We start from the raw sequence: 22,797 nt of genomic DNA, 5'->3' as shown, positions 1-22,797 counted from the left end.
GAATGGGGGAGGATGTACGTTTCGATCCTAGGCTCAGAATGGTCAAATATGTTTCATTTGGGAGTGTGTAGGTGTGTAAAAGGGTGTATCTTCGGTAGAAAGTATGTAGGTGGGGTGCTGTGTAGGCTGGGAAGCGTGTGTGCTATTTGCAGTCTGTGTGAGCTATGGGGAGGCGAGGTCCTTTCGCTTTTAGTAGCCAGCGGGTCGCAAGGGTGCACTGTAGTCACTTAAAGTGTCTACTGGGCTACACTAATCCTCGCGAAAGTGTCAGTTCTTATGACGTGTGTCATTCCTGGGCATGGAGCCTGATGGGGCCACCTAGCAGCGTGGGCAATTCACTGTAGAGGTCCTGGTATTCAGCTGTATGATGTAAGTAGGTGTGTGAGGCCGCCCTAATGTAAAATTGCAGTGATGCGTTCCAATGAAAATAAATAACAATGTGAGGCTATGCAAGTATGGGGCAGTCCCGAAAAGGCACAAGCTGGGCTCAGCTAGGTAGACGTGCACAGGTGTAACACCTAGGTTCTAATGTAGTGGCAGTGAGGTGCATAAATGGAGCGGAATGCTCCCACACAATTAGAAATCAAGCAGGGATGTGGGTCGCAAATCATAGCAACTACTATCTGAGATACAAGCAGTACAATACAATATATGATATGATAGGTTATTTATAACGCGCTTAATAGCCAGAGGTTTCTAAGCACGGTACAACTAGATAAAAAAAAGCAAGGATGTGCGTAACACATCTTGGCCATAGGTTCTGAGATACAAACAGTAGAATTCAATATATGGCACACAACGCTCGAGATAAGGGCACAATTAGATACGGAAGCACGGAAGTGCATGGTTCATGATAAGCCCCTAAGGTTCTAGAATATAGGCAGTGCTATGCACATATGGAGCAGAACGCTCCCAATAGGGTTCATAGTAAGCATGTCTAACTATGCATGTGGTGTGCCCCTATAATAGGCAGCACTGAGATGTTACCAATTGTTAAGGCTGTGCGCCTGGAGGCGATACACAAGGGCTCGCTACAGGTGCTTGGGATTAATCCGGGGGGCGAGAGACATTTTGCAGAGGTGGTGCTCGTAAATCAAGACCTGAGAGCATGCAGTAGTGACGCCCGCAGTGGCATTAGTAGACAGGATCAGAGGGTTCAATTATCCTGAGGGTGGGGCGCTCATATGAAAACTTTAGATTGTTGCGGCCAATGACATTGTATGGTGCTTAGAGGTTATGGATACTGTGGTGGGGCCACGAGGCTGAGAACCCAGGTGGGCCCTTATGGCGAGGCCCAGATGGTCATTTTCTAGGTGTGAGAGCATGGTCATGGAGCAGGCAGACCATTACTTATATGCCAAGGGCAGGAGGGAATGGGGGTGTCGGTTAGCTTACTTGATCTGCTAGATGCACGCCTTATGAGACAATGATGTTCTCCTTGCAATCGGCGGAGAAGGGGTGGGTGCCCCTCGACGCTCCGACAGGCTTCGACAGGAGCCTAAGTGTGCAGGCCGGCTTGCGCCTACCGGCACCCTGATACGCAGAAAAAGGATTGGGTGACCAATCAGCTTCCTCCAGCTGGTTTGGAACGGTGATTTGCGGCCGAGATTATGTAGCAGCCATCTTAGAGTTGGTGTTAACGACTGAGAGCAGGCTGGGGCCCAATTTCTCTAGGAATATGGTGGCAGCACATAGCTCGAGTAGCACCACCAGGTAATCTCTGGTGCTGCACAATAGAATGCCGGTATTTTCCTTGTATAATTTTTGCGTGATCCGCATTTGGCACAGTGGTGAAAGGGATGTTGGTATTACCAGTACAAAGGGCCCACAGGCGTACCTGGCAATATGGAGGTGTGCATGCTTCTCCGGCAGCGTGCGGTGCGAGCAGGGGCTCCTGCTCCCTTGAAAGTGCAGCGGGGGTAGATAAATCGCAATAGTGAGTTGAAAAGAACACAATCACAATTCTTAACTTTCTGCACATTTCAAAAAACAATTACACTGATCAATAACTAAGGTAGTCATCATGTGACGTTGTGCGATTTTGATTTTCCTGCCAGCCTAAAAGGCTAGCAGTAGGATTTCAAGTTTGGTGATTGTGATTTTTCCCACACTTTTGGTTTAAAAGTAACACAGTAGGCCTCATTCCGAGTATGGCGGTAAGGGATAGCGGCCACCGGTAACGAGACCGGTGGCGGTAATCCCTTACCGCCATACTCCGAGTTCCCTCTGCGCCCTCGTCCTTAACGCCTGCTTTGAGCAGGTGTTAAAGTCGAGGGCGCAAAGGGGCCTCCAAGCCAATAACGGTGACCGTAATGAACGGTCACCGTTATTTGCATCTTCCCCATTCCCATTGAGCCCTATGGGGGCTCATTTGGGAATGGGGAAGAGCCTTGGTGAATGGGGAATTACCGCCCCGCCAACCTTGGAATGGGGCGGTGATTCCGCCATCCACCAAGGTGCTGCCGGTCCGGGTACGGCGTCAACCAAGGCGTTAATAGCGCCATTGGTTAGCGCCGTACTCGGAATGAGGCCCAGTGTGATTTATAGATTTGTTTTTCAGAACCTCCTTTGCTTTGATCTATGTTGGGAAGTCAGACAGAAAAATTGGAATGCTTTGAGGAATTTTGGATTTCAGAACCCCCTTACTAAAAGGCCTGTGTTGGGAAAGCTGGATAAAAATGTTGGACAGATTTAAGAACAAAGATACCCCTCTTTCTTAAAGAAGTCGGGGTCAGCTGGACAACAAGGATTACCCAATTAATGTATAGGCTATAGTTTTCAACACACACTGGGAAGTGAGTTTTGTTAATTTCGAATTTTAACAAAATTCACCCCATAGTGTTCTGCCAAATGGGGAATTAATTCAATTAATATTTTTTGTTAAATAGGATAAGGATCTACTTAGTTTAGCCCCCCTCCCTCCGCCCACTATAAAGGGAAAGGATTCAAGGCAAGTAGAGGACCCGCCTTTTGGTTTCCCAGGACTCAGTTCTACTTACATAGCAAGCCTCCTTTTAAGGTTCAGGAAAGCCAGCTTTGTCTCAAGACACTCTGGAAAGATAGGGCAGGGGTCTCTTCACTCCACTCTCAAAAATGGCATCTCACTCTCCACCATAGGACCCATTCAGCTTTGAGGCCTTACTAGGAATAGACAGCTCCGCCCAGATGCACTCTCAGCAATCTCCTCTGACCTCTCCTTAAAGCTGCCAGATTGTAAGTTTCAGCAGTCTTCCTGCGGGTCTGTCTCTTCTCTCTCTGTTCTGTCTTTCTCCTTGTTCTGTCTGTTCCTCTGTGTGTGTCCCCTGTCCTAGTGCTGTCCCCCTTATATAGCAGCAATGACACCACCAATTTTACAATCTTGGTGAAGTACACTGCAATAATCCCTGCCACTAGGTTTGGGAAGTTACCTTTCTCTCTCTTCCCAAACCCAGCCTCCAAGTCAGGATTGGTTAAGGGGTCTGGAGCAACATATGACAACTACCATTTGTCATCACCCTTTGTTCTCCTTTCAACCTTTTGGCAAAAACTAGTTATGTATCACAACTTCATAATTTCACTAGCAACTGCCATGCTAAACATATTTTCTGATTTAGATATCCTGCTCCTGCTCACCTGCTCACCAACTTTCACATTTGGAGCATGCTCAGATGAGCCAGAAACCTAGTTTAACTAGCCATTACAGTTCCCAGAGTCACAGGAAGATACATTTTATATCCCCAAACTCCCCTGGACATTACATAAACAATGGTACATAGATGAAATCCATCTGCCTCATGGTTGCTGAGAAAAAGGACTTAATGATAATAGACCTTTTAAATTAATTTTGAATCTTCATGTGGGACAAATGGCCCTGACTCCTGTCTTCCGGCCATTTGTTTTCACTGGGTCAGTCTCAGCCCAGAGTTTTTTTTTTTTTTAACTCTTTTCATTACTGAAGGTCAACACAGATTAAACTCATTGCACCTGCATATGTCGGTACATACAATTCAACAGTTGTTAAAGACATAGCTCAGGTATCACAAAACAATTTACACTGACATTTCCTCATCAGAGGCCATTTCACATAAGCACATTCTAAACGGGGCCCATATGTCCTTGGGGCGACATCTCAGTGTCACAGTCATAGTATATTGTTCCTCACATTCGTTTACGTAGGCCAGATCTCGAATAAAATGTTCAGTTTTTGGCGGAGAGGTACTTGTCCAACATCTCAGTATACACCTTTTGGCTACAACACATGCAACATTGAACAGCCGTCTGATCTTTTCACCTTGTTTACCTATGTCTCCGAACAAATATTTCGGTGGGTGCATGTCCGAAGGGATTTGTTGATGTCTTCAAGCATCTCTGCCACTTCTCTCCAGAATGCAGCAACCGGGGGGCATTCCCAATACATGTGATATGCTCCCGCTTGGCTATCCTTGCATTTAGGGCAGTCCCCAGTGTGAGTCGTTGAGAACTTGGCCATCTTTGCAGGAGTGTAATGTAACCTATTTAGGATTTTGAACTGAATAAGTCTTAGCCCTGCGTTCATGGATACCGCTTTGGTAAGCGTACAATATTTCGGCCATTTTTCATCCGGGATATTTAAGTTCAGGTCTTCTTCCCATTTGGCTTTTGCCTGAATTGTGGTGGGGGTGTGTAGTTGTACCAGTGCATAAAGTTTAGAGACTCCCAGCCCTGTACCAGATGTGGCGGCTTGTATACAAGGATGGGATGGTGGCTCGTCCGGAAAGAGTGGCCAGCGTGCACTGAATGCAGATTTCATCCTATGGTTTTCAAGTGTTTTGGTTGGTCCCCCCCGCTGTTGCCCCCCTGAGTTCCTCAAGCGTTACAAATCTGCCATTCGGGAACATGTCTCGCATTTGGATTTCCCTGTCTGGGTCCCAGTGCCTTTATATTGTCTTATCCAATGTGGGTGTTATGCCCGGATATTTCCAATGGGGTACATCTGGGTCGTATGGGGTATTTAACTTCAGTTTTTTATATAATGCCTTCCATGCGCGTACAGTGGTCCCAACTGGGTCAAAGGATGAGAATCTTTGTATTGAGAATAAAATATTATAGAACGGAGGTCTATGGGATGTGCCGCAAACTTCTCAAGCCATATATGGGGCGATCTATCCTCGGGGTCATACCAGTGCTTCGCGAACTGCGCATGTGCTGTAAGATAGTATAGCTCGAAATCCTTTGTGGTTAGCCCCCCTGTATATTAAGGTTCAGTGAGTTTTTCCCATTTCATTCTAGGGGTTTTCCCGTCCCACACAAAGGAGACCACAATTGTTCTTATTTTCTCAAAAAAGGTTTTGCCTGGCCAGATTGGTATATTAGTAAATAAATAAAGTAATTTAGGGGGTACAACCATTTTAAGGATCGCAACCGTGCCATTCAGGGATATGGATAACTTGGCCCACGTTTGCAATTTTGCCTTTAAAGTCTGCATTATTGCTTCATAGTTGTCTGCAAAGAGTGTTTTTTTGTCTCGGGACACCAACACGCCTAAATATCGAATGTGTCCGGTTGCCCACTTAAGGTTTCCAGTGGATCCCGGGCATGTGGTTTGAGGTGTCAGCGGTAGTATTTCGGATTTTTCATTATTTATTTTATATCTCGAGTATTTAGCAAATTCATTTATATCTTGCATTACAGGCATCAGGTTAGTCTCAGGGTTCTTAAGGTACAGTAAAGTATCATCCGCATATAAAGAGACCGATTGGGGCGGGCCGGACATTCTTATTCCTCTATCCCTGTGTTTTAGCATAATCATTATGGCCATTGGTTCAATAGTCAGTGCAAATAATGTTGGTAAGAATGGGCAACCCTGCCTGGTACCTCTACCCAGTGCAAAGAACTCAGAGACCACAGTGTTTGTAAGGACCCTTGCCCCGGTTTTTCTGTACAATAATTTAACATAGCTAATGAAATTGGGGCCCATTCCAAACCTTCCTAATACTTCAAAGAGGTACACCCAGGACACCGAATCAAATGCTTTCTCGGCATCCAGTGACACCACTACAGCTTGAGCCTCTGGGTCGATCTGTGCCATTATTGCAAACAGTGTGCACAAATTGAACGCAGTGGATCTTGTAGGGATAAATCCGTTCTGATCCGGATGAATCAGAGACGGCATGTTTGGTAATAGTCTATTTGCAAGGACTTTGGGGAAAGTTTTATCGTCAACGTTAATGAGTGATAGTGGCCTGTATGATGACATATCCTGTGGGGGACTGCGGGTCTTCGGTAGTACTGTTATTACAGCTTCTTGCATGGATCCGGGGAGCTCCCCAAGTTCCAGCGCTTCCTCCCATACTTTTAACAAGATTGGGGCAAGTTCCTTTTCAAATTCTTTGTATAGTTCCACCCCCAACGGGGGCCTTTCCTGAATGTAATGCTTTTATGGCTTCTATAATTTTTTCCACCGTGATTGGGCTATCAAGGGCCAGTTTTGTGTCTGGTGAGAGGGTCGGGAATTCCAGGTCATTCAAGTATGCTTGTATTTCAGATACAGTTTTCTCGTCTGTATTTGAGTACAGTTTCTGGTAAAATTTCAGGAATTCAAGATTAATGGATCTACCCCCGGTCACCATTCCACTCTCCGTGCTTTCAACGCATGTTCTTGGAGTGTGTTGGCGATCCGCCCTGATGATGTTGGTCAGGGCTCTTCCCGCCTTGTTCCCCTCCCCCTATCTGCGCGCCCTGGCTGGGGCTGCTATGTATTGCAGTTCTCTTGTGGCCAGCTTATTAAATTCTTTTAGATGGTGATTTATTTCAGCTAAAGTATCCTTTCGGGTCTCGCTATAAGAGTTCTCTAATTGCCCAAGTTGCGTCTCCGTTTCAGTTAGTTCCTGTCTCACCGCTTTAAGCAGCCCCGAGGATTTGGAGATCAGCGTTCCCCTTACCCAGACCTTGAAAGCCTCCCATACTGTTGAATATTTATCCACTGTTCCCATATTGTTGTTAACAAATTCTTCCATTTCTATATGTAATGCCTCCGCAACATTAGGGTCTTTGAATATATGTGTGGGCATTCTCCATCTCTTCTGCGGTTTCGGGCCATCTCAAAACATAAAGTCCAGGGATACTGGGGAATGATCAGAGAGTGTTCGTGGGTATATTTCACAACTTTCCAGCCCTCCCAGCATGTCTTCCAACACCCACCAATAATCTATACGAGATTCCGAGTCATGTATGCTCGAGTAGTATGTGTACTCCTTCGCACCTGGATGCAGTGCCCTCCAGGCATCTCGTAGCATCAGCTGTGGCATAACCTGATCTAGGACTATAGATGCTTTAGACCGCAGCCGCTTGGCTCTGGAGGATCTGTCTAGATTTGGGTCTAGTATTAAATTGAAATCTCCCCCCCCAGATAATGCTAGTAGTATCAAGTGTAATCAGTAATTCCAGTACATTGAGACAAAAGTCTGGGTCCTCTATATTGGGGCAATAAGTGTTAACCAATGCAATCGATTTTACCGCAACCTCTCCCCAAACCAGTACATATCTCCCCAGGGGGTTCTCTTTATGTCCTTTGGTCTGGAATCCCAGTGATGGATGTAGTATGGTCATGACTCCTCGTGCCTGAGTGGAATATTCTGTGTGGTATCTTTGCTTGCCCCATGCGGCTAGTATACTTGCGTTGCTGAGGCCCTGTGCATGTGTTTCCTGTAACATGGCTATATGGGGTGAGTGTTTGTTAATGTAAGTTCCTATTTTCCTAGTTTTGGAGGGATTGTTCAGCCCCTTGACGTTCCATGACAGCAGTCTAATTTTCATCCCTTTGCCATTGTCAGTGCCACCCGCCATCGTATCTGCTCACCATTGCAGTGTTATCCAAATACCGTTCAACATGCATATCGCAATTATCTGTTCGACCTTCAACAAAACAACTTTTCAACTGTTCAACAAAAGGTCCATCTTCTCCCCTTCCCCCCCAACCCCCACCCCCATCATCCGCCCCAACTGGATGATTTAACCTTACAAACTGTTGGAGATCTCCTGGGGTTGCCATGTTGTCGCTGTATGGCCGCCCGCTCGAGCTCGCAGTCCGACTTCCACATTTTCCTGTGGTGCACCACCACTTGTTTTGTCTTATTCCTGTTCCGTTTTTGTGGTAGGCATGTGCTTTGGTTCTTGCATCAGAGTATCATCAGTCCGCCTCGGGGCGGGGTCCGCCATTTTGATCCGGACCCCGGCCCACTGGGGGAAGAGGTATATGTGACCCGATATAGGCCATTGCAGCTGCCGGATTCTCAAAGAAGTGTGCTCTTCCTCCGTGCTGAATACGCATTTTGGCAGGGAATATTAATGCATACTGGATCTGACGTGCTCGTAACAGTCTTTTCACTGGTTCGTAGGATCGTCGGTTGGCCTGAACACCTGTCGAAAAATCCGGGTATATGTGGATACGGTTCTCCTCATAGTGTAGTGTACCTTGCTCACAAGCTTTTTTAAGAATCGCATCTCTATGATCACGCGGGGCGAGGCCCTGGTTTTGGTGTTGGAGGCAGTGTGCGATGTGCCCTTTCCATCAGAAAATGATCCGAGAAAGTTTCAGGTCCGAAGAGGGTCTGTAGGAGAGCTTCTACTTGTTGTTCCATTGCTCCTTTGCCAAACTTTTCGGATACCCCAACAATTCTTATGTTATTTCTTCTAGAACGAGATTCAAGATCCTCGCATTTAGACTGTATTCTGAGAAAGTAGTTTTTTAATTGCGTTATGTCTCGAGCATGACTTGCAATAGTGTCCTCGTTGTTACTAATTCTGCCTTCGGCTTCTGTTATTCTGGAGCTTTGTTTATCCACTCTTGCCTTCAATGACCCAATAGTTGAGACAATGTCATCCAGTTTCACATTTATCGCAAGGAAGCCATTTTGTACAATCGTGGTTAGCTTGTCGACCTCGCTTACAACTTCAGTTCCGATGTTAGGGGCAGCGGATGTTTCTGCCATCGAGTCCGTCCCTTGGCTGTTGGTGAACGAGTCCATTGGACCCCTTTTCCTAGCCCCCGCTCCTTTTGTCGGTTTATCAGGCATTAGTGCTGTCCTCATGGCTAAGGCCTGCAGCCTATTCAGCACCGCCTCCTCCTCCTCGCAGCACTCACAACACGTGGCTTAATGGCGGTTTCGGTACGTGCCGCTTGACCGTCTCACAGGGTTAATGTGCCGTCCACACTCTTCTCCCGTTCCTGCCGCACCTTCGCTGTTCTCCTTCCCACCAAAGACACGTCGGCCGCTTCAGCTTGTATGAAGCGTCCTTCTGTTCACTCGTTTGTTGGTGTCGGATCGCTGGACCTCTATGGTCTGCCGGCTAGAGCGTCTGTGGTTACTTCCAATATCCGTGTGGATCTGGGAGGCGGCCCGCGTCCCCCACCCTCACCGCCAACAGTTGCATGCGCTCTATTTCCGTCCTACAACAGCGTTTTTCTTCTGGATTTCTGCCGTGGTGTGCAGGGTTGTTCCGCTGCAGACTCCACTCTTCAAAATCATCCGCGGGGTGCTCCAAGTTAGGATCGTTTTATTAAGGATATTTGTCGGAACAGAGCTCGTGCTCTAGGCAGCCATTTTTTATCGCGCTCAACAGCGCCCCCCGAGTTTTATTTAATCATTCTCGTTTGTGCTGGAAGCTTGCTCTTTGAAGTGGGTGCCCCCATTTTCACACATATTTGTCGTGCTCAAGCCAAGGGTAACTATTTCTTGAAGTCAATGCTTTTAGAGCCAGCAGGTCTAGAGAACACTGAATTTCGACACCTTTAGCAGGACATTTTATTGTGGTTGGTCATTAGAGTTCTGACATCCAGGCTGTTTTAGTTTCAGTGTTTAAAATCCTGCCATTCAATTGAAAGGGACTTCTGTTTGGGGCCTTTAGTGCACCCCAAAAAGCATGGCGATAGCTCTGGTGAAGGGTGTTATCTGCCCTCATAAAGAGATGAAAGAGGAGGCCTGGCCCTCCAGGTTTCTGTCCTGCCATTTAACGGGCTACACACAGCTGACCAAAATACGCATCATCATCCAGAGCAGAGCTGACTCACCGGAACTGGCACATGTGCGATATCAATTGGGATGTTGGAGTCTAGTTTGTTAGTGCTACCATACACTATGCCTAAACCATTCCATAGCTTTATTTTAGAAATTATCCTGCCACCATCAAGGTTACTTATGATCATTATTTGGGTACAGGAGTACATATCTTAAATGCCGCCCCTGTACGGCAGAAACTTGGTTGTCAAAGCTGCTGTCAAATGGGCATCTGTGAACTCTGGACCATGGGTAGAGCAGTGCCATGGGAAGAGCAGGTGATGCAACAAATCAGGATACTGATGCAGCAGGACACAGATACATACTATGCTTTTCGCATGGAGCTTGTGAAAGGGGAATCTGATCAGCAGTTTACCCATTCAGAGATGGAACTACCCACATTATTTTATTCAATAAAAATTTGCCCTTTTGCAAGATGGAAATTCCTCACAATAGTAAATTGGGTAAACCTGCTATTTTAGCTGCAAAGATGGAATACTATCATCCAACTTCTAGCATTTGATCGACAAACCAATGCTTGCTAGTTGTACCCACATCGCCTTATATTCACAGAGGAGGAAGGCGGTTCTCAGTTCTGGGTCTTCACCTCTGGATTTCAATACCCATTAATCTGAGAACAATTAACTCCATATCCATCTTCTGCAAGACTTTAATAACCAATCAGTTACAATATTTTGGTCATTCTTGTCCATAATGTTGCACCATTACACCTGAGCCTAGATACAGAACAGTCTGACCTCCTCCACGGAAATGTTCTCATCACAAATACTAAACCAATAAAAAAGAAAAAAGAATGGCCAAGAAGTGTGCAATCTTCTGTGCCAGTGAGTTCTCTTTGTGGTGTTCCCTGGAAGATGCACTGGTGATTTGCACTGATTATTCTGATGCTCTGGAAGTAGTAGTAGTAGTCAATTATGTAGCGCCTTTTCACATTAAGGTGGTCTCAACACGCTTGTGGAAGGAATGCCTTCGGGCACCGAAGTCCACAGTATGGGAACATTCTCGGAAAAGGCTTAGAATGTGTGTCTGCATCTGGCAAAGATATGTTATGATAAGTCATTTATAACGTGACTATATACAAGTGTTTCTAGCCGCAAGATAAGGAATTAGATGGGCTGGCTGGGCTCCAGTAAGCAACCCAGCAGATCAGGCATGTGGAAGAGTTCTGAGAGAGGTCAAGAGAGTGTGCGAGTGCAAGAGACCCTGGATCCGATTCATAGAATCCAGCGCAGAAAAGGCACAAGCGCCATGCGCTGAGAAGGAGCGTGTGCCATGCTTGCGCCAGCCGTGGTGCAAAGAAACAATTGTGCGGTACGCGTATTCATGGATTTCCTGAGGCATCACTAGCCGTGGCGCAAGAAACATCAAGCAGCACCAGTAACGCCCCCAACATGCCCCCACACACAGTAAAAAGCAAGTAAAATGCCAAACACGGCGCAAGCACCCGCGCCATCCCTGGGCAAGCTTATAGCCCCCCAGCCAAATCTCATGAAAACTCAGTGCGGTCGGGGTATGCGCTGAGTTTCTACATGATTTTCTGGGGTGCGGACAGGGTACGCAGTGAGTTTCCACGTGATTTTCTGGGGTGCGGACAGGGTACGCACAGAGTTTCCATGCAATTTGGATCGGGTGCATACAGGGTACACGCTGAGTTTCCATGCGATTTGGCTGGGGTGCGTACGGGGTACGTGCTGAGTTTGCATGCAATTTGGCTGGGGTGCGGACGGGGTACGTGCTGAGTTTCCATGTGATTTGGCTGGGGTAGAGACGGGGTATGTGCTGATTTTTCCACGTGATTTGGCTGGGGTGCGGACAGGGTATGCACTGAGTTTCCACGCGATTTGGCTGGGGTGCGGATGGATTAATCACGTGAAAATTCAAAGCGTACCCTGTACACACCCCAGCCAAATCGCAGGGAAACTCAGAGTGTACCTCATATGCACCCCAGCCAAATTGCATGGAAACTCAGCACGTACCCCGCACTCACCCCAGAAAGAGGTCCAATGTCCAAAATGCACACCAAACCAATAAAAATCCACAATATGACACACAAAAATAACTATGTACAAAAAGTGGAGCACAGTCCAAACACTCCAAAAAAAGTATAAAATGAAAAGGAAACGTATACCTAAAGGACTGTATACAATGGCAGTGAGCTAATCCTTCTCACCATGCTCCTTCAATGTCTCGGCCAGGGCATTATCGAACACTGCGTCCAATTCTGCTAGGCTGGCACCGCTCTCACCTTGAGGGCTTGCAGGGACTCCAACATGCTTGTCTCCCACCCCCTGTTAGTCTCCTCGAGGATCTCAGCCCACCTCTCTGCCCGACGCAGTGAAATCTCTGCCCTGGCCATTGTGAGTGTTTCCTCCTGTGCCCGCAGCCGCTCTGCCCCGATCTGCTGCCCCAAATGCCCCAACACGGAAGACATCCTTTGGGTAAGGTCCACATTTGCCTCCTGCCTGATGGCCGATACCTGCCTCCCTGAGATGCCATACCCCGAGTACTGCCGCCTCCTACTCTGAGCCTGCTGCTGCCGAATAGCCTGGTGCCTGCTTCTTAAGGCCAGCCTCCGGGATGATGACAACCTCCGGAGCTGTCGTGCACTTGCCCTGCTCTTTGGTGCCTGCTCTCCCTCCATTACCACAGCTCCTGTCAACGGCTCGATCTGCGTGTTGACCACCTCGGATGATCCAACTCCGACTCCCAACACTGGTAGGGATGTGATCTCCACCAGACTTGCCACTGGGTTTGGGACAGTTACATAGGGGGCCCTGGTGGTATCTGGGCCGGAATGCGGCAGGGTGGACGACTGATGCACAGAGGAGTAAGACGAGGAGGGGGTTGTAAAAGTGGCCAGCCCACACACCCAATTCGAGACCAGGAAATGTGCTAGCCAGTTCACAAGACGCAAGATCTCTTTGTGATGATCTGCAAGCCCCCAATTGGAAGCCTGCACATCATCACAAATGGTGCCTGTACGCCTCATGATACTGGCTAGCAACAGTTCCACCCTGTCCTGAATGGCAACAACCGCAGGTATTGGTGTTTCCGTTTGTGTGGAAATATCTGCCACCTGCGGATGGGTCCGGCCTGGGGCATGCCCGCAGGTGCATACTGGTGCAGTCGCATTCCCAGGGGCAGGAATAGGCACAGGCAACTCCACAGCGAACTGCACTGCCTCCTGCCCTGGAGTCTGGACTGCACCAGTCACACCCATCTCATCACCCCCGCTGGGCCCCATGGACTGGGCTGATGCGGCCTCCTCCTTCTCCTCCTCCCCAGCCAACCTGGATTCCTCCCCACCGTCTTCCACATTGGATTGCCCCTGTGCGACCTCACCTGTCCCTCCCACTGCTGAGGAGTCCACGACCACCTTCGCCCTCATGGTCCTGCCCTCAACAGCTGTGGCCGTTGTCTCAGACACGGCACCAGTCTCCCCGCTCCCCGAAGATGAAATAACCTGGGAGCTGGACTGGGCCTTGCGTCTGTGCCTGGTGGAGGAATCCCTGCTGCCTTGCTCCACAGCACCTTCTCTGCCCTCTTCTTCCAACGTCGCTGTGGATAGGGATACATAGAAAAAAATACATCAGAGTACTGGACAATTGTGTGTATGGCACAAAACATATGCACATGAATTGCACTAGCAATGTCCACAAACATCATCACCCTCCAGAACACACTGGTACGTGCCATTAACACAAAGCACATACATGACTGTCCTTCACAACAGTCAATCACATCCTTGGACAAGGGACTGTCAGCACCTACAAATTGTGCATGCCCCTCACATGCATAATGGGACATACACATGTCATTCACACACATCACCTGACAGTCCTGAGGCAAGGCGTTGAGCCATCACATCAGAGTCCTCTCAATGTCAATTAGCCAGCAAGAGTCAAGCACACATTCAAATGCTCCAGTAACATCCATCTATGAGTGTTGGCCAGTCAAACACTCACTTCTCAGACACATGCACATATACACCATGCATGTCCGTGATGTTGCCGACAGCACCCATGTGTCACACATCTCACATGGCCACGTCCATACACATGTATGCAACCATGTGCACAGTGTTACACGCTGCAGCGCATCACACATTGAAATTGAAACACTGTTGATGTCACACTTGCTTGAATGGACACACATGCAGCACTGTATGGCACATGCACACAGATTTGCACAAGAGGCAAAACTGACATAGGGTCAAGGTGCACACTCCAACCACACTAGGCATGCAGCGCTGGGTAGAACCCCTCCAGGACCTGCATGTTGTCAGTGGTCAAACGACCCTTGTTGTGGGTTCTGGCTTTGTAGTCCTCCCAGCGCTTGTGGACATTGTGTTAGTCGCGGGGTGCCACCCCTCCACATTGATAGCACCCACGATGTTCGCCCAGATCATCCGATGTCCTTCTTTGCTGTCTTGCGTTGGTCCTTGTAAGAGGGCATCATAATGCCACCAGGATGTCAACTTCCCTGGCTGAGAAGCTGACAGCCCTCTGCCTCGCTGCCGGGTGGTTGCCACTTGCCTCCGATGATGTTGGTTCAGAGATGGCAACCCCCGAGGCAGGTGTGGGTGGGCAAGGTGGTCCTGCGGCTTGGCTGTGGAGCGGTGGTCTGGCACATCAGGAGTCTTCTGGATCAGCAGAGGTGGTCACAAGCACGATGACAGGAGCACTGGCAATGGCTGTACAGCAGGCACCAAAATTGCAGGGCACGTGGGCAGCAAGCAAACACAGTGGACAGGAAGCAGAAGATGGCTTGTAGGAGGCAGATCGGGGCATTGGAGGCAGGTAAATTGGCTTGCAGGCAGGAGCGTGGGTTTTCCATGTTACTCATGTGGGCAGCCAGAAACAGAGTGACTCGGCACGTGGAGAAAGCATACATGTATTTTTCATTTTTGGGGTGCCTGTGTGGTACGAAGCCTGTTTATTTTTCCCCATGGGTTCAATTGAGCTTTGCTGGGGCACACTGGTACGTTTAACATCAGGTACACTGCCCTCTCACTCAAATTGCCCAGGACAATTGATAGCTGCAGCTCCCATTGCACCAATACATCAGTGCCATGAGTGGGAGAGCAACAAGTGGGAAGGGAGGCAAAGGTGGATGAGGTGGCAGAGTTGGTGGAGGTGGCAGAGGTGGCCAAGGTGGCCGATGTGGCCAAGGTGCCTGGGGCCCTGCTGGGAGAGCCATGCCCTCCACCCAACAGGGTCAAGGAGATGCAGCTGATGCTGACGTCCCGAGCACCCATTGTCCTGGGTCAGCATTGCCATCTTCTGTCCACACCAGGCAGGGTGAGGAAGCTGCAGGGGCAGCTGCAGCAACCACCACCCAGGTTCAGGGACACCCAGCCAGGCCTGTAGTGGTCCTGGCCCAGGCCCGCAGAGACCAAGGGCTGATGCCCTTGTCTCCAAAGACAGAAGACATGCAAATAAAGGTCCAGCCACCAGCACCCAGGTACAAATGCCTGCAAGGCTACCTATAGTCACAGCATCAGTGGGTGATGCCACAGCCCAGTTCACCAGTGCTCCAGCCCCTACTGACCCAAGTGGTCCCAGACATAAAGGAAGAGGAGTTTTAGTGATGAGGAACTCCAGAGCCTCATGGACTACGTGCGGGAACGTGAACATGACATGCTTGTGCGGGCAGGGAGCATACATACGCCTGCCCTGCATATGGTTCACTGACAGTGCGTTGCCGAGTGTATGAACGCCTTGGGCTATGAGAGGTGCCCAGCTTTTGAGGCAGTGAAGCGTTGGAATGACCTCCGGCGCCGAGCCAAAGATAAACTGGGTGCCAACTACGCCTCTACTCTGGTGACTGGAGGTGGGTCACCACGAGAGGACGAAGAACTCACTCCACATGAGGAGATCATAAGTGTTATGATTGATGTGGAGCAGATCCAAGGTGTGGGAGACCTGACAATTTATGAGGGAATGTCTGATGAGTGATGATGCGTGTGTGTCCAGGACATGTGTATGTTGCTTGGATGAAGTGTAATGATTGTCTGGCAGTTCTGCCTGCATTTACATGACAGCCATGGGGATGTGCTTGTTGTCCTGCAGACTGCATACGCATGATGTGCTGCACACAGTGACTAACCCCATCACCACACCTGCTCACTCCTTCCATGTCACTCTTTCCAGCCTCTCTTGGCCCTCTTCCTGCTTCAACTTGTGATGGCAGATAGTCTGTGACAATCTTGCACTCGCCTTCTCTCCGCGCATCTCTGACATCTCTGAGAGGTCAGCCTGCCAGTTACACCTCCTCAGGGGTATTCTTCCTTTCCTCTCCTTCCCCCAGCAGCTCACTGTCTCCAGAGGACTGGTCATTCCTATGGTGGGGTACTGCAATGGCCTCTACCAAGATTTCTGTGCGTGCTTCTACTCATTTCCCTTGGCAACTCATCCAGAACTGGACTGTGGGAATTGTCCTTTTGTCTCTGGGCCAGGTATTCTATCTTCCTAGGACTGTGATGATTGCACTGGCTCCCAGTGCCCACAGCGTTCATTTCCTATCCCTGTGAATTGTCAACAAGGCCTTATGGGTCCTGGGGACGCAGTTCCTTCAACTCCATCTTCCAAATTTGCTTCTTTCTCATGGTCTTTGATCATCCCTTTCCTACTCCTTCAGGGTCAGTTGCTTCTCATAGCAATTCGTTGGAGGTTAATGTCTAACTTCGGCTGGGACCTCCCTCTGGTACAGCCTCCCAGCCTCAATGGAACTGTAGGTGCACGTTCTCCGGGTCTGGAGGCACTTCTGATGCTTACTCATGTGTTGTGCTTTCTCTCCTCCTCTCCCCTGCTAGAGAACTGCATTACTGAGGATAGCTCAGCGGCAGCGTGCGCGTCTTGGAAGCAAGACGACATGAAGCAACAACAGGTTCGATCCCCGGGTCTGCGCTTAGAAACCTCTGGGTGTTTAAGCGCGTTATAAATACGTAACTAAGACAAAAAAAAAAAAACGCAACTAAGAAAAACAAACAATTCCTGTAACAGCGCATCGATGCCTGCGGGCTGTGTGAGCGCTTTATAAATGTAAAATAAATAAAACTGAGAGAATGTATTAGTCACCTGCCCACACTCTGATCTCCGACAAGGCCCTCTGAGCCACCAGTTGAACCCATGCACTGCCGCCCTGCCATTCCTGCACTCGGTGACTATTTACTGTATACTTACAACCCTCTAGAAGTAATTGACACCCGAGGTCTGCACTTACACTTTGTCTGCCTCCAGCCCTCTGCATTTTCATTACTGATTATGTAGTTGTATTTTATTTGGATGCCGTTCCCATGGACTGCACTGCCCACTCCCACTTCCAACCCCAGGTCTCACATTCGCCGTGCCTATTCACTTGTGTGATGTCAATGTGACCTGGCCTCGTGGGATGGGTGGGACTGGCTTCACTCTCTTCCACCACCCTTGCATCGTAGCACCTTGTGACACTTGTGTGTATTGAGTTTGTGATTAACATGTCATGTCATGTCACATCAATTGTACCTGGCTCTAGGACAGTAGTCAGCAAGGTCCATCTCATGCAGTTTGACAGATCAGGCATGGCTATGCTACGTGGCATCTGTGTATTTGAATCAGTGATTTTGGTGACTGAACTATGCCAATTAGGTGCTCGTGTGTGAAGCAGGTGCTATGCACCATGCACTACATGTAGTGTTTAGCCCTTCCACACACGTCCATGGCTGCTTTCAAGCTACCCTTCACTTCCATTGACACTGCGTATGTGCGGGAGTTTGTGACATGGCAGGGTAATGTGTTGCATGATGACATTGTGATGCCTATGCGTGTGGGCTATGCTATTACATGGGTCTTCATGTATTTTTATGTCCATGTACAGGTGATGAGGCACTGGATGCAGAGGAGGAGGTGGAGGTGGCGGAGGTGGCCAAGGTGGCCGATGTGGCCAAGGTGCCTGGGGCCCTGCTGGGAGAGCCATGCCCTCCACCCAACAGGGTCAAGGAGATGCAGCTGATGCTGACGTCCCGAGCACCCATTGTCCTGGGGCAGCATTGCCATCTGCTGTCCAAACATGGCAGGGTGAGGAAGCAGCAGGAGCAGCTGCAGCAACCACCACCCAGGCACAGGGTCACCGAACCAGGCCTGTAGTGGTCCCGTCCCAGGCCTGCAGGGACCCAGGGGTGGATGTCCTTGTCAACAAGGGCAGGAGACGTGCGGACAACGGTCCAGCCACCAGCACCCAGGGTCCTGGATCAGCATTGCCATATTCTGTCCACACCAGGCAGGGTGAGGAAGCTGCAGAGGCAGCTGCAGCAACCAACACCCAGGATAAGGGTCATCCAGCCAGGCCTGTAGTGGTCCTGGCCCAGGCCCGCAGAGACCAAGGGCTGATGTCCTTGTCTCCAAGGACAGGAGACATGCGAATAAATGTCCAGCACCCAGGTACAAATGCCTGCAAGGCTACCTACAGTCACAGCATCAGTGGGTGATGCCACAGCCCAGTCCACCAGTGCTCCAGCCCCTACTGACCCAAGTGGTCCAAGCCACTCAGGGTCTGCACAACCTTGCAAGAAGGCAAAGCGTGCAGTAGGCGAACAAGCTTTGTCCCAAGGCACGGCACAGGGGACCCGTACATCAAGGAAGAGGAGTTTTAGTGATGAGGAACTCCAGATCCTCGTGGACTACATGGGGGCACCACCATGTCCACCAGTACACCACGCTGTGTTGCAATGTTGTGCAGGACACATGCTGCCACAATGTTCCTGCACACTACTGGTGGTGTATATAGTAGCTCACCAACAGAGTGGTCAAGGGACAAGGGAGCAGACGCGTGACTTTCGCACTCCAAATGTGCGCTCCATTATGCCCCTAGTTGCAATATGGTCTGCGTTGTATCTTACCTGGGGTGGAGTGGTGGGGTTCTGTATTGGCGTCATCATGTAGGTGCTCAGAGGCTAGACACTGTCCCCTGTGGAGGTGAGATGGGTTGTCAGTGGTGTGGTTTTGTCTGTGTGAGACATGCATGCATTTGCAGGGCCATGTGTGCTCACCAATGAGCCATGTGTTGCCATGCCTCCCAGCTTCCAGGGCCCGGGGGAGGGGTGACATTCTGAATATGAAACTATCATGGGTGGACCCTTGATAGTTAGCATATACAGAGGTAATGATTCCCTTGGCATCACATACAACCTGCACGTTGATGGAATGCCAATGCTTGCGATTGCGATAGATGTGCTCTGTGGCCCTAGGTGGACGTAGGGCCACATGGGTGCAATCAATGGCCCCAATCACTTTAGGGAAAGTCCTGGACCATGACCTGAATTTCTGCGGGTGTTCTGGGCATGTATATGTGCCTGCGGACTGAGGGGCATGCAGTCATGGTTGATAACACCTGGAATAGGCAGCGTAACTGCGTGGGCTGTGAAATGCCCCCGACTATGGCAGTTGGCTGCTGAAATGACCCAGTGGCCGATAAATGCAGTACATTGAGCACCTTTTCCAAGGGGCTCAGTGCTTGGGAGCACAGGCTGGGTAATGTGAGGTCGTCTTCCCACTCCTTGACCAGGTCTAATATGATATGAGGTGGAAACCTATACCTGCCATAGACCTGGTCATCAGGCATCCCAAAAAGGCTGGTCCCGGGTAAAGAAATGCATGCCTTGGCTATCCCCCTCCTCCTGCGGTGTCCCACGTTCGCAGCTGCGTAAAATGGTACATTCATGGTAGCGCGTTGGTTTTTTGGGTGTCCTTTTTATGCATTGCTTTTAGTGTGCAGTGATGCTTACGCCTGCGTTCGCGTGGCGGACGTGTTTCCGGCTTTGCGCGTCTTATTCCACTCAACAGTGAGACCTGTTTGATTCCATGAATACGTGTTGTTAGCGCATGTGTGGGCTTTGCGAGTATTTCACTGTGGTACTTCCCACATAACGCCCACATTTATGCTTTTTGTTTCCCATTCCATGTGTTCCGTCCGCTTTTTAGGTGACTGCGCAAGATGGTATGCGCCTTCGCTGGGAGTCTCGTGCAAGGCGTTTGTGGTGGCGCATTGACGTGTTCGACCCACAGGGATTTGGCGCAAGTCTCAGGTAAGCCCAGCGCATTGTGCTCCAAAAAATTGACGAACGGGCGCTTGTGCGCGTTTTGCACACAAGCGCCCCATTTTTCAGCGCAATTAAATTCTATGAATCAGGCCCTCTGTGTTCAGCTGGCCCGAATTTTTGTCATAGGTCGTTGCTGTATTCTGATGGCAGAGGTGTTGAGGCTTAGTCTGATGTTATGAGCAGAATAACCTCGAGCGCTCAATACCATGGTGCTGATCTGTTACCCACTCCTGTCAGAGATGCTGCTTTGCACTTCTTACAGTATCCACTGGCTAGAAGAGGTACTTATGCCGGCTGAAGGCAGGATACTTTAGCTTAAAGGCTGGACACTAAACCTAAATGCCTGCCTATTGAGAGGTTGAGATATCAGAACTGGGATCTTCCCGAAGAGGGTGTTGATTTGATGCGGGACCCCCATGCACCAAACTACACTTTTTACCGGTGCAAGATTACCTTTTGGTGCTCGGATGAGGGCCGTTACTGGAGTTTTTGCTTTCCTTGGCCAAGTCGAGCTTCAAAGTTGGGACTGAATGGGGCAATTTAACAGCCCTTGCTATTTTTAGGATGACACCAGAGAGGGGTTATTTTTTTGGAACTTCTTTTTTGTGACTTCTGAAAGACCTCACAGTTTATTTTCCTTTCCTGCCGTAATGGAACCATAACCTGGATCTAACATTCTTTCCAGCGTTATTGTTTGAGCCTTTCTTCAGTGGTGTCTTTTTTTTTTGGCTGCCATAACGTTCAGAGCTTCAAACTTCATCTTTAACACTACCATATTTCCAGTGAGGAGGTCACTTTGGAGGTCAAACCATCTTTTGCTCCTAAGGTGGTATATGAATTCCACTTGAAAATAAAAAAATCTTCATTTAGCCTTCCAACCCCCACATCACTCAAAGATTGAGCAGCAGGGCTCAAGTCGAGGGTACACGTGGGTGGACAGAGACCCCCACTTTTTTCAGGGGGCACCTTGATATGCTAGTTTCTGGTGACACCACATTCAATTGGTAGGTTAATGAGTCCCCACACTATTTTTTGAAGACTTGAGCCATGCTGAGGAGCTGTTTCACAGGCTCGCCCCCTCGGCATCGGGAACATTGCTTGGACCACGGTTCTCCAGACGTTTTAGACTACAACTCCTCACTATTGACTATGCTGACTGGGTTTGAGGGGGGTGATGGTCCAACATCTCTGGAGAGCCAACGCTTGCAGGCTACTGCCTTAGACTGGCAGCTCTTTGTGGGCTTTGCAGGGCCCAAGAAAACAAAGGCTATAACGAGGAACGATTTCTAGGTGCAACATCCTCTGTATTAAAATATGTCATGAATTGGCTCCCAGTGGTGTAATTGAAGGCCCTAGCGCCAATTCGACAAAAGTAAGGCAGCTACTTCTGACCCCCCAGAGAGGGGTATTGCTGATGAACATCTATCGGGCAGACACGTGTGTGTGTCCCCTTCACTGTCTCTGTTTTTTTCCTGCACCCCAACTGACCCCATACTCACCACCATCCAATTCAAATCCCATTACTGGGTTCTGTCTTTCCTCCACGCCCCCGCCCCCCACAATGCTGCGTTTTTCAACAGTGCTATCAAGACTGAAGAAAGCACAGGGAAGGAAAATGCATTTAAAATGACCACCATTACGGTCAGTCATTTTGTCTCCACCAGCATGCAGCTTTTTGCAGGCTCTTTCCACTCACCCACCACTGACACTGCTTATGGGACATGCCCAGGAGTATATCCTCCCCTCCCATTACCTGTGCAGGCAGCTGTGAACCCTCCCCCTCGCCCCCAACCCGGCAGGGCCCAGGTTTGAAAACCTGAGTAATGTAGGGTGCTTTGAAGCTCAATTTACTTGCTGTATAAGCGCTGAATAATGCATGCGCAAAAAATAAATAAATAAATGTAGAAATAAAGAAAGGTGCCCTTCTTTACCGTCCTGGCTAGGGGACATAAAGTAAGGGAATGTGAACGTGGTACCCTCCAGTTTCCACTCTCTTGGACTACTAGGTGTCCCTTTATACGTTCACTAAACAATGCAACCTCAACACTGTCCGGAGCCTCAACTTTGTATGGAGAGGTTGCTCGGGTGGGACGCTTGGTAGGCCCATATTTTCTAGAGTAGAGGGTCATGGAGTCACTGATGTGACATCTTTGGGAGCAAATTATCCACTGGAATACCAAGTTACTTACCTTCAGTAATGTTCTTTCTGGTGGACATTACAATCCCTCTTACAGATTTCCCATTGCTCTGCCTGCCCACCCCCCTCAGATTGCGGGCATCTTCCCCTCCACACTAATGCAGGGCGCCTGTGCGTGGATCAAGTACACAGTAAGTACTCTGAGGGCTGTTTTCTCAGCGATTCTTTTTGCTTGCATCATCCAATGGACCCTTTTCTATGGGACCATCCATCAAAACACAAATAGTCAACAAGACCACATGTGCAGAAAGCTATCCGGCACCGCCATAATACTAAACGTGAATAATAAAAGGTCAGCAAGACTCCATTCATTGTAAAAGTGTTACACATGCTGTGAATGTGCACGTTTTATGTTTAAATATACAGCAATTCAACTGGAGAAAGATAAATAATGAGTTTGTAAGCATCAAATGCAACATGAGGAAACATTGAGCCTGGGAGATTGAACATGTCGCTAACGAGGGACCAGGTTATGAGTGTTGGACACC

This window comes from Ambystoma mexicanum, chromosome 1p (assembly GCF_040938575.1).
Source record: "Ambystoma mexicanum isolate Mex_15411 chromosome 1p, UKY_AmexF1_1, whole genome shotgun sequence".
In the NCBI taxonomy this organism is placed as follows: Eukaryota; Metazoa; Chordata; class Amphibia; order Caudata; family Ambystomatidae; genus Ambystoma; species Ambystoma mexicanum.
This window is presented reverse-complemented; position numbering follows the sequence as displayed.